This window comes from Staurois parvus, unplaced genomic scaffold (genome assembly GCF_062004578.1).
Source record: "Staurois parvus isolate SC_StPar_1 unplaced genomic scaffold, SC_StPar_1.0 ptg000445l, whole genome shotgun sequence".
Lineage (NCBI taxonomy): Eukaryota > Metazoa > Chordata > Amphibia > Anura > Ranidae > Staurois > Staurois parvus.
Window position 1 is genome coordinate 6044828 of NW_028318241.1, and position 12747 is coordinate 6057574.

Consider the following 12747-nt stretch of genomic DNA (forward strand, 5'->3'; position numbering starts at 1 on the left):
AAGAGGGTCGTTGGAGAGTTTGAGTAAGGCAGTTTCGGTGGAGTGTAGGGGACGGAAGTCAGACTGTAGGGGATCGAGGAGGTTGTTGTTGTTCAGGTGAAAGCTTAGGCGAGTGTAGACTAAGCGCTCGAGGAGTTTGGATGTGAATGGGAGCAGGGAGATGGGTCTTAGGTTGTTCGGGTCATTGGGGTCCAGAGAGGGCTTTTTAAGTATGGGGGTGATGTGTGCATGCTTCAGAGGGAAGGGGAATGCACCGGAAGAGAGGGAGAGATTAAAGATGTGGGTGAGGGAGCGTAGGATGGAGGGGGAGGGAGGTCGTGGAGTTGTGAGGGGATAGGGTTGAGGGGGCAGGTCGTGAGGCGGGCATCAGAGAAGACCTTGGAGACCTCCTCGATGGTAGTAGAGTCGAAGGTGTGGAGTGTTGAAGGGGCTTGAGTGTGAGGAATGTTGGGTGGGGGTGGAGGTCAGAGCAGTGGTGGGGCCGTGGGAGAGGGGTGATGAGGGGGCAGCTATGTGAGAGGGGACAGGGTTGGAGGGAGTTTGAGCAGTGACGAAGTCTCTGCGGATTGTGTTGAGGGAGAGGGGTGATGAAGGGGTAGTTGTGTGAGAGGGGACAGGTTTGGAGGGAGTGTGAGCTGCAGTGATGTCCTTGCGAATTGTGTCAATCTTGTTTTTGAAGTGATTGGCAATCTCAAGGGCGGTGAGTGAGGTGCTGGGTGGAGGTGGGGGCAGAGAGAGTAGAGAGTTAAAGGTGGAGAAGAGTCAGCGAGGATTGGAGGAGAGGGTCTTGATAAGGGTCAGGAAGTAGGCTTGTTTGGCGGCGTGGAGGGAAAAGGTGTAGGTGTGGAGGGCAGATTTATAGTGGGTGAAGGCTTGTTGGGATCTGGTTTTGCGCCATAGTCGCTCCAGGGCACGACTGTGTCATTTAAGAGTTTTGGTGTGATCAGTGTGCCAGGGCTGGAGCGGTCGGGGTCTGATGTTTCGTGTGGTTAAAGGCGGTAGTGAGTCAAGGGCTGTTGACAGCGCGTTGTTGTAGGCAGTCATAGCCAGGTCGGAGCAGGACAGGGGGAGGATGCTGTCATAGAGTTGATCAGCTGCAGAGTGGAGGGGGGCAGAGTTCAGGTTGCGGAGGTTACGGCTGGTAGTAGTATGACATTTGGAGGACACCTCATCCCTTTAAAACCGAGCACATATTAATTACACAGGTTCTGTGGCTCATTAAGGTGGTAATTAAATTAACTTTGTGTCTTATCTGCAATAAATTAGCCTCAGAACCTGTGTAATTAATATATGTTCGGTTTTAAAGGGATAAGGTGGCAACCCTATTAAGCACTGATACTTGGCTGCTAAAGCCACAAAGGGGATTAACTGCACATTATTGCGTATGGTTGTAAAATGGGATGTCCAACAAGCTTATAATGATATGAAATTCAGGAGTTCACAAACTTTTGCCCATATAATGTAGTTTACACTGGGTCAGATTTCCACCAATGGACACTGTACACGCACAAATAAGGGCACCCACAGCAACACCCTTCTGCAAGTATGACCTCTTCTACATAGAAGATTTCCTCATCTTACTTGTTAACCTGCCTTAGCATTATGTGACAGTGTATAAATGAGCTTATATAAGATAACTAGGTTTCAACTGATGATTAAAAATTTAAAAAAAAACAATATACTGAGAAAAACTGCCTCTTTGGCTCTTCTGCCTATTAGGGATGCGGTCTGGCCAACCATGAATTTACATCAAATTGAAAGCGTAATTCCAGGTATGGATATTTGATACAGTTACATTGGTCTATGAATATACCATACCTTGCTGATACCCCTGAAAGCTGGAAATCACTGATATTGACACTGCTACTTCAGTGATCTCCATTTTCTTTCCTGTCCAGGGGCAGACTGACCATTTGGAAACTCGGGCACTGCCCGAGGGCCCGGGGTCAGTAGGGGGCCCCATGAGATGCCCCTGGTACCTTTTTCATAGGCTTTTTTGAGTTTGGGTAAGGACACAGGGGCCCCATGATCCCCTATTTCCCGGGGGCCCCATGAGTTGTCAGTCCGCCCCTGTTCCTGTCCCATGCCGAGCTGTGACTTTGCTGCGTTTTGAACACAGGAGGTTGGCTAATTGGTACCAGTGTCATTAATAGAACACCTAATTTTCATTCAGAAAATACAAAGCATTCTCTGAATGAAGACCATACCAGTCCAAACTGTGGCTAAGGGCTTGTCAGACCACTTTTATTAACCACTTATAACTTAATACCGGGCACTTTCACCCTCTTTCTGCCCAGTCAATTTTCAGCTTCCAGTGCTGTTGCACTTTGAATGACAATTGCCTGGTCATGCACTGCTACCCAAATAACATTTTTATCATTTTTTTGGGACAGAGAGCTTTCTTTTGGTAGTATCTAATCGCCACTGGGGTTTTATTTATTTTTGCTAAACAAAAGAAAACCTGAAAAACCCCTTTTCTTAGTTTCTGTTATAAAAATTTACAAACAAGTAATTTTTCTTCTTTACTGAAGAGGATGCACTGATTGGCACTGATGAGGCGGCACTAATGAAGAGGCATTGATGAGGCAGCACTGATGAGGCAGCGCTGATGGACATGGTTTGGAACTGACGGGGCTGCACTGATATCCTTCCCAGATGGGCACTGATGGGGCTGCACTGATAATCAGGGCACTGACATTTTCCTGATTATCAGTGTAAATGTCCCCTATCACAGGAAAGCTGGTTATGAGCACTGAGGAAAGGAAATGCTGATAACCAGCATATCTTAACATGTGATCAGCTGTGGTTGGACACAGCTGGTCACATGCTAAAGAGCCAACGTCATTGGTTCTTTATCCTGATCGGTGATGTGCTGTGTTGAAAGGATACAGCTCACCACTGATTGCTGTGCTACACAACTATGGAGGTTCGCATGAGAAGCGTGAACAGGACGTCAAATGATGTCCACCCGGAGGGACGAAAGGCGTGCTTGGCCATCAATTTGCTATTGGCCAGGTGGGAACCAGTTAAACAAAATAAAAGTAAAGTGTACAAAAACAGTTGCCCACCCAGGCGATTTTCACTACAAAACTGAAAACAAAAATGCTAAGCCACTTGGGTTTCTATTTAGCAGCTCTATGGCTCTTGTCAAGATCCTTCAGACCCAGCTGTCCTAGCTCTCTGCGCTTTCCTGGTTCACTTAGCCTTTAGTTACAGCAGCCAGCTACAGAGGCCCTGGCCTCTCAATAGGGGATGTCCTGTAACCCGTGCTCTTTCAGTCCTTTGAGACTTACAGACTCTCTCAGTCCCCTGGGCTTGCCTAGTCATTTCAGCCCTCCCAGTCCTCCAGACTCGCTTACTTGTCCTGGCATTCTCAGTCCTGTGTGTAAGGAACCTCTCCAACATAGAGTGAAGTCTCTCATGTGGATTACGTCTTCTGATGGGAATATGCCTGTCTCCTGGATGGATCACATACCTGTCTCCTGCAGGTAGATCTGAGCTTTCACCAAGCCTTGCTTATAATAAGTGTGTACACCTGCATACTCACATAGCCTGCAGGTCTCAGGTAAGACCTGGACATAGGATTGGAGACTTCTTCCAACCCAAATCCCTTCAAAGTCTCCAAGCTTTAGGCCCTGATGTGGGATTCCTAAACCCAGAGAAAACTGAAAACCCAGGCTTCTCCACTAAGACAAAAAACTCTGGAGACCCTCTCTTTGAGAATCTTCTGCCCATACTGACACAGTGGCAGGGCCTAACACTGTCACAATAGTTACACTGGCCAAAGCTGGACCAATGTAGCTATGTATAAAGTATCCATACCTGGAATTTTTCTTTAAGGAATTCAAATTTGTCCCCTGCATGGTGCTTCATTAGTCAACAAAAATTGTGCAGCTAATGGCAAATTTTTACTCACCCAAACCTAAGGACTAAAGCTCTGTTTGTATGTGCCTTTTGTCTTCACTTTTAGGCCTGTTACACTGACATTAAAGTGTGGTGCCAAAGGCCAATTTTTACCTACACAAACCCAAGAGCTTCAGCTCTCATTTTTTTTAGAAGGACACCTTCCTGCAGCTCCTATTCTGTATTTAGACTTGTTGGGGTAACAATTTCTTCCCGTACTCGTAGGCCTAGAAGCACTTGATGAAAATGCATTTTGTTGCATAATGTTTTTAACTGTGATAAATCAGATAATAGTAAATTATACAACTGTGCTTAGAACAAACTGATACAGGGACTGTTTAAAGAGCAAGAAGAGTCAGGAGGAAAGAAGTGAAAAGGGGAGGGATTATTGAAACATTTAAATGCATCTATGAGTTGAATAAGGTTCAGGAGGGCAGCATTTTCAATATGAAGCCAATATCAAGAACAATGGGACATGACTTCAAACTAGAAGGAGGAAGTTCAAAACTAATCTTGGAAAATAATAGAGTAATTAATCCTTCCAGCAGGGGTAGTGAGTCAGTCAATAGCAAGTGGATTCAAACATACTTGGGATCGATATAGATCTATAGTCAGACAAAAAAAGTGAAATAAAGTCATATATAAATTAAAAAAGGGGGGGCAGAAGCGATGGACCTTTTTTTATGCCATCAGTCTATGTTTCTATGTAAATTAGGAACTGTACTGATTAGTGCAATGCAATAGGAATATTAAGAGGATATTGTTTCTAAAGGGAGGCAGCTTTAGACAGATGGGTAGTGATACACTAAAGTTCTTTGTTTAATAGAGGATTGAAGTCTGGTGCTGTATGTAAGAAATATAAATTCCAAAGGGAAAAGTTGCTGAGGTTGCCATTGTAAATCATAATGTTTTGTAGATCTGTAATGTAGAGGATTAGTGTATTTTTCATGTCGTCCTTGAAGCAATATGAAAAAGAAATTTTTTTTACCTAGTGCCAAGTATCTCTACAAATTGGTAGAATTGAGTGTTAATATTGCCCCTTATTCCCCCCAAAAGACATCAAGGTGAAAAGTTCAGATTTTCTGAACATGCGACAGGATATGCAGGACTCCAGCTGAAAAGGCTTTTGGTTGGATTCACTCATTACTGCTGCCTAAAGCAGCCTTTTTCAACCTGGATGCCTTCGTGCCACTTTAGGGGTGCCTTGGCAAAATGCCTCAAAATTGGCCAAAAATTGTATACAAGTCACCAGGTGGATCAATGCAGCCTTTTAGGCTCCATTCACACTTAGGCGTTTCAAATTGCCATTCTGCAATATGAAGACGCACTGTGAAACCACATTTTTTCAGGAAACATTTGAGAGCATTGCGTGTCCCGTGATTTTGTTTTTGTGATTGCAGCACGTTTGTCACATAGAAAAATGCACCGCAATCGTGGCAAAAACACCCCACATTTTCAGGTGCCATTGAAGTGAATGGCACCTGAACACGTGAATGCTCGTTTTTACATTTTCACAGCACATTTTCAAATAGCAGGCAGAATCGCAGCTATTCCGCCCGCGATTTGAAACGCCTAAGTGTGAATAGAGCCTAAGTTACACAAAGCTACAGGTGTTCATTGTGCACTTTTAAGACCTTCTAGCTCTTCTAGATCTTCTGCCAGTGTCCTAACAACCAATGATATTATCAGTTGATGAGGAGGACATCAGGTGCCTGCACAGCATCCTTGTTTGGCCCTCCGCTGCCCCTCTCCGTCAGCACTGGGGCCACATTAGCAAAGTAAGTGAGAGAAACAGAGAGCGACACTAGAATACAAGTCGGTACCAATGTGCAAAGGTGTATTTGCTTTGGAAGAATGAATCACCTCTGACTTTGGGTGTACTATGTGTGTAGAATAGTTTTTTACATTTTAGAATGGGGTGCCTTGAGACTGTCCATAATTATAAAGGGTGCCTTGCCTAAAAAAAGGTTGAGAAACAGTGGTCTAAAGACAGCCTTCTGTGTCTAATACTCAATCTGGCCCTAAGTTTATAGAAGCTTTATAATACATATACTGTACGTAATACCCTTCACGCAGTTCTGTCTTAAATGTCACTTTATGCAAAAGACATACTTCCTGAGACCCAATCTGTATGGCACCTTACTGACTCCAAAAGATTCATAGGCAGTGTCAATTCACCAAGAAGACTCAGAAGTACAATGCAATGTAGTTTATTCTAGCATAGCAAAGAATTTTTTTTCCTTGCTTTTTAAAGTGGAGTTTCACCCAAAAGTGGAAGCTCTGCTTGTTTGCCTCCTCCCCCCCTCCACTGCCATATTTGGTACCTTTGGGGGGAGCGGGTACTTAGTTTTGACAAGTACCCGCTCCCACTTCTGGCTTAATTCGACAAAGTGAGCTGGAAGTTCAGCCCCCTCCTTCCATCCTCAGCCTCCCAGAAGACTGCCAGACCAATCAGGATGCACAGTGTGACTCGCGCATGCGCAGTGGGCACCCAGCTGTGAAGTCGCATGCTGTCACAGCCTGGTGCCTACAGTTGAGATGCCGGCACCAGGGAGAGAAGGAGAGAAGGGATGGTGCGGGTGAGAAAATCGCTGGACTCCGGGACAGGTAAGTGTGTGTTTAGTAAAGGTCAGCAGCTACAGTTTTTGTAGATGCTGACTTTTAATAAACACAAAAACGGCTGGAACTCTGTTTTAAGATGAAAAAACATTGCAATCTCAATGCTGCCTTACCCAGGAAAAGTGAAATGGGAAACAGAGGAAGGGAACGTCTAAATAGGAGCTGGCTTAACTGAAAAAAGTACAATACAATGAATATACTAAACAGGTTGCTGTAGCAGCACACTTGCAGAACTAAAGCCAGCCATACACTATTAGATTTGTTTTTTTTTTCGTTCATCCTGTGGGCTCAATGAAAACAAATCAAACCATTTCCTCCATCTCCATCTAAGCAAGACAGGTCATTTTATCTTTTATTATTAAAAAACATAAACCTACCTCTGGTATGTTTACATGTAAAACCAAAATCTATGTTTTAGAAGTGTGGCATCTGTATTCCCTGTATGTGATTTTCTTAAAGGAGAAAAATAGCCAAAGCCCATTTGGCTGTACTTCTCCTGTGGATCACAGAAGTTCAGTTGGTTCTGCACTCTTGTGACCTGTTTTCAGACGAATGTGTACTGAAGTTCCCTACCCACTGACATCACAGAGCCAGTCCAGGCTGGGTAAAGATCCTGACCATACGGTTGGGTTCCACCCATGAGCCTGGATCAGCACCGGACTCAGCCTCTCAGCGATCCGCTGAGAGCCTGTACCAAGCGCTCCCACCCCCTCCACAGGGGGAAGGGGTGGACAAACAGCAGTGACTGACAGTCCCCAGCTCTCTGCTTTTGGAGTACTGAGAACTGAGCGATCAGCACTCAGTTCTCATTCTTAGAGCCAGGGGGGGTGCAGATGCTGCATCACTCTGATGCTGCATCCACCTAGGTATGTATTATTTCTAAAAAAAAATACTTCTCTTTTAAGCAAATAATATTTTTGTGTATTGCAAGGTTTATTGAATGGAGATCCTGCCAGTATCAGTACTTTCTGTTGTGAAGTCACTGCCAAGTAATTAGTAGCAGCATTGTCAGCCTGCCGTGCAAGCTGCTTTGGTTGGCCGTTGGGCTTTCTTATAGGTCTGCAGAAGGCATGTACATGAGAAGTATGTACGACAGACTGACAACCCTCTGAAAAGTATACCACTCCAACCTATGGATGGAAGGAAAAGTATCACCCCACCGGTAATGATTCCGAGAGATTCCAGTGTCAGCCAACACAAATGAAGAGATGGACGCTGCTTAACCGACCCCAGGAGTCCAATGTTGAGGCATGGCCCCTAGAGGGTGTGGCCAGTATGGCAGATGAGGCCATTCCTCAACATTGGACTCCTGGGGTCGGTTGAGCAGCGTTCATCCCTTCACTTGTACAGACTGACAACACTGCTACTATTTGTAAGGCAGAGACTTAGGCTGGCCATACATTATACAATTTTCTTGAGATTTTTGCTTTAGATTTACAAAAAACCATATATTATGAGGTCAAATCTAAACAACACCTTCAGTTGTATCCAATTAGGCAGGCCCTTGCACTACATAGTTGAAGGTAAATCTAAAGGAAATTGGACAGAAAAAAACATATAATAGGAGGTCAAACCTAACAACACTTTCAATTGTATCCAATTAGGCAGGCTCTTGCACCACATACAGTCAGGTCCATAAATATTGGGACATCTACATAATTCTAACATTTTTGGCTCTATACACCACCACAATGGATTTGAAATTAAACAAACAAGATGTTCTTTAACTGCAGACTGTCAGCTTTAATTTGAGGGTATGTACATCCAAATCAGGTGAACGGTGTAGGAATTACAACAGTTTGCATATGTGCCTCCCACTTGTTAAGGGACCAAAAGTAATGGGACAATTGGCTTCTCAGCTGTTCCATGGCCAGGTGTGGGTTATTCCCTCATTATCCCAATTACAATGAGCAGATAAAAGGTCCAGAGTTCATTTCAAGTGTGCTTTTTGCATTTGGAATCTGTTGCTGTCAACTCTCAAGATGAGATCCAAAGAGCTGTCACTATCAGTGAAGCAAGCCATCATTAGGCTGAAAAAACAAAACAAACCCATCAGAGAGATAGCAACAACATTAGGCGTGGCCAAAACAACTGTTTGGAAAATTCTTAAAAAGAAGGAACACACCGGTGAGCTCAGAAACACCAAAAGACCTGGAAGACCACGGAAAACAACTGTGGTGGATGACCAAAGAATTCTTTCCCTGGTGAAGAAAGCACCCTTCACAACAGTTGGCCAGATCAAGAACACTCTCCAGGAGGTAGGTGTATGTGTGTCAAAGTCAACAATCAAGAGAAGACTTCACCAGAGTGAATACAGAGGGTTCACCACAAGATGTAAACCATTGGTGAGCCTCAAAAACAGGAAGGCCAGATTAGAGTTTGCCAAACGACATCTAAAAAAGCCTTCACAGTTCTGGAACAACATCCTATGGACAGATGAGACCAAGATCAACTTGTACCAGAGTGATGGGAAGAGGAGAGTAAGGAGAAGGAAAGGAACTGCTCATGATCCTAAGCATACCACCTCATCAGTGAAGCATGGTGGTGGGAGTTTCATGGCGTGGGCATGTATGGCTGCCAATGGAACTGGTTCTCTTGTATTTATTGATGATGTGACTGCTGACAAAAGCAGCAGGATGAATTCTGAAGTGTTTCGGGCAATATTATCTGCTCATATTCAGCCAAATGCTTCAGAACTCATTGGACGCCGCTTCACAGTGCAGATGGACAATGACCCAAAGCATACTGCAAAAGCAAAGAATTTTTTAAGGGAAAGAAGTGGAATGTTATGCAATGGCCAAGTCAATCACCTGACCTGAATCCGATTGAGCATGCATTTCACTTGCTGAAGACAAAACTGAAGGGAAAATGCCCCAAGAACAAGCAGGAACTGAAGACAGTTGCAGTAGAGGCCTGGCAGAGCATCACCAGGGATGAAACCCAGCGTCTGGTGATGTCTATGCGTTCCAGACTTCAGGCTGTAATTGACTGCAAAGGATTTGCAACCAAGTGTTAAAAAGTGAAAGTTTGATTTATGATTATTATTCTGTCCCATTACTTTTGATCCCTTAACAAGTGGGAGGCACATATGCAAACTGTTGTAATTCCTACACCGTTCACCTGATTTGGATGTAAATACCCTCAAATTAAAGCTGACAGTCTGCAGTTAAAGCATATCTTGTTTGTGTAATTTCAAATCCATTGTGGTGGTGTATAGAGCATAAAATGTTAGAATTGTGTAGATGTCCCAATATTTATGGACCTGACTGTAGTTGAAGGTAAATCTAAAGGAAATTGGACAGAAAATTGTATAGTGTATAGTGTATGGCCAGCCTTAGTGATGTCAACCTGCAACAGGACATGCTGCTTGCTAGTATGATCTCCAGGTGGGAAACTTTGCAACAGATTATTTGTTTAATAAAACTGTGTCCAGTGAGACATGATACCAATCTAGACAAAATAGATTTTGGATTCGCATGTATACTTCTATAATTCTTTCACATTGTTATTTATCCACAATACCCAGCAGAATATTTTTCATTTAGTCAGTTTTTTATTCAGGCTATTTCCCTTTGTGCTCACAGCTTTGTGCAATTACCTAATTGTGTTACCTTGACACCGACACCTGTGAAAGCTGCTAAGAAATTCTTAGAAAGGGCTTATTGTGTGTGAATGAGAGAAATCAGGGGACTTTCTTATACCATATTACATCAAAATCCTAGAACGCATCATGAGTCTCAATCATAAGCTGCTCTGTCTGTGAAGGTTCTCATATATCCAGGCCATGGTTTAGCTAATAGTAGTTAGCCCCATTCAACTGAGCTTGTTCTGTAATGTTGAAGATGTCAGACCACTCATCCAAGTCCCTTCTTTAGTTCAAATAAATGTCAGGAACATACTCCAGTAATAATAGCCACACAGGTAAATCAATCACCTTGAAAAAAAAATGAAAGGGTGAAGTAACATGGGGATAAGTGCAGCGGGGATGGGGGGTAGTAGGGTGTTGAGTGTTAGCCCACCTTTTGTCATTTTTTTTCTGAAAAGGTGCACTAACCCTTTAACTCAACCCACAGGGAACATTGAAGAATCCTTACAGAATTTTCAGAGTATACTCCCCTCACTTCCAAAGTTGCAAATATGACTGTAAGTGTCCATTCAATCTAAAGCTGGCCATAGATGGATTGAAATGTTGCATGTTCAGCAGGAACTGGCCAAATTTCAACCTGTGTGTGGCCATCCTTATTTGTCAGAATTCTATCATTAGATCAACATCTCTGGAGCCAACAAGTTGGAAAACTTCTTCAACCAGAGCCTTCTGACAGTGGAGTCTGGCTGTGAGAATACAATTTCCGGCCAGGGGGGATTCCTCCTCCATCCACCTTGCTTTTTTTTTTCTTAGCCTGCTGGCTGAATGAAAAAAAAAAGAACCACCTATGGCCAGCTTCAATCCTCTTGCAGTGAGTTGATGCAAGTGTGTTATGGCATGCATTAATCTGTAAGAATGGGCTGCCAATGCACCACTATGGATGAAAAAACACGTATGAACAGTGCACCACATTGTATGCTACGTGACGTGGTGTTCTGCTGGTCATCGTGCTCTACTGTACAATGCATTGTGATAGCATTCAAAATGACACACACTGCACATCAAGCAGGTAAGTTGTCATGCATTATAGCAACACACGTTATCAAATGTGTTTTAGCACGCAATGCCACAATGCACAAGTGTGAATGGGCCCTAAAGGTTTTACTTCATCCAGTTCATGGTATAGCCAGTAGTAGTTAGCCACATTCAACTGAATTTGTTATATATTGTTTTGCCACTCATTCAAGTGGCTTCCTCAGCCAAAATGAGTGTCAGGAACATACCCAGCATAGGTCGCGTGGATATAAATACTCCCAATGGCTAATCCATGAATTAGATAAATGAAAACCTTCACAAGCAAATTGGAAAGTCTCATTTTTCAACGTAGTCAAAAGGGAAGTATTGCTAAAGCTTTTTTTGGTCATACTGCTCTGTGGGTCATAGGAGTACACTTACTTTTTCTCTCCTGTGACCCAGGATTACATTTTCCACTTTTTGTTGATGTGGCAAAGCTGCTCCAGGATCTGGAAGAATCCTGACAATATTGTTGGGATCCACCCAGATGCCTGATTGACAGTTGGCTCTGTCTTTCCAGTGCCAGGCTTGGAGCTGAAGCCAGCTGCACCCACCCCTTCTCCAGCGAGCACTGGAGGAGCAGAGCGGAGAGTGGCGGTTGACAGTCACAGTTCTCCATTCCGAGCAGACTGAGAGCTGAGTGATCATGTGATTGCTCAGTTCTAAGTCTAAAGCTGACATGGGACACCAGCAGCATCACACCAATGCTGCAACATAAAGGTGAATTTGTGTGTTTGTTATTTTATATGTCTAAACGTCTCCTTTAAAACAGAACGCCAAGCAGGTATGTTAAATACCCTTCAATTCAATTACATACTTTTAAAGTAGTAATGTAAACCCTAATTAAATGACATTTAGGCTACGTTCACACTAGCCTTGTGTGCAGGCGGCAGAGAGGCGTTTGGGAAGCGTTTTTACCGCTTCCCAAACGCCTCTGCAAATTCTGCACATTACAGCACATGGTGCTGTTCTAACGGGAGCGTTTGCGTCGCATCGCGTCGCGGCAAAACGGACGCCTCTGGTCGAGTCAGGAGGCTTTGAAGCCTCCTATTCTCGTCTATGGTGCCGCTCCGCAAACGCCCGGCCGGCGTTTGCGGTGCGGTTGCGACGCGGTTGCGGGGCGTTTGCGGAGCGGTAACACCACTCAAATGCATTATAGGCGTTTGTGGGGCGTTATTAACGCTCGGCAAACGCCTAGCAACCTCCGCTAAACCGTGCATGCGGCGTTTGCGGAGCGTTTGCCGAGCGTTAAAAACGCTCCGCAAACACCGGACCAACGCTTGCCAAACGCTATAGGGGCGTTTGGCAAGCGTTGGCAAAACAGCCTAGTGTGAACGAGCCCTAAGTTTGTTAGAGCATTATGAAGCATTAAAGAGTCATTTGTTAATGAATTATTTTTTTCACTTTTTTCATCCGTTATTGCATCTTAGAGCTGCTGATCTCCTGCAACCTTTTTGCAACCACTTCATGTCTGCATGCGTATACTCCAGTGACGGTTGTATGATATTTCACAGAACAGGCTTCCTGATGGTGACCTGATCCTGAATGTGGAACATGTCACTGAA

The 12747-nt window shown here is 44.0% G+C and overlaps 1 protein-coding gene across 5 annotated transcripts in view; it reads left to right on the top strand.

The window, feature by feature from the left end:
- Positions 1-12747, top strand: part of ANKRD55 (ankyrin repeat domain 55) — a 145622-nt gene that overhangs the window by 50260 nt on the left and 82615 nt on the right. The gene's annotated exons all lie outside the window — the stretch shown is intronic.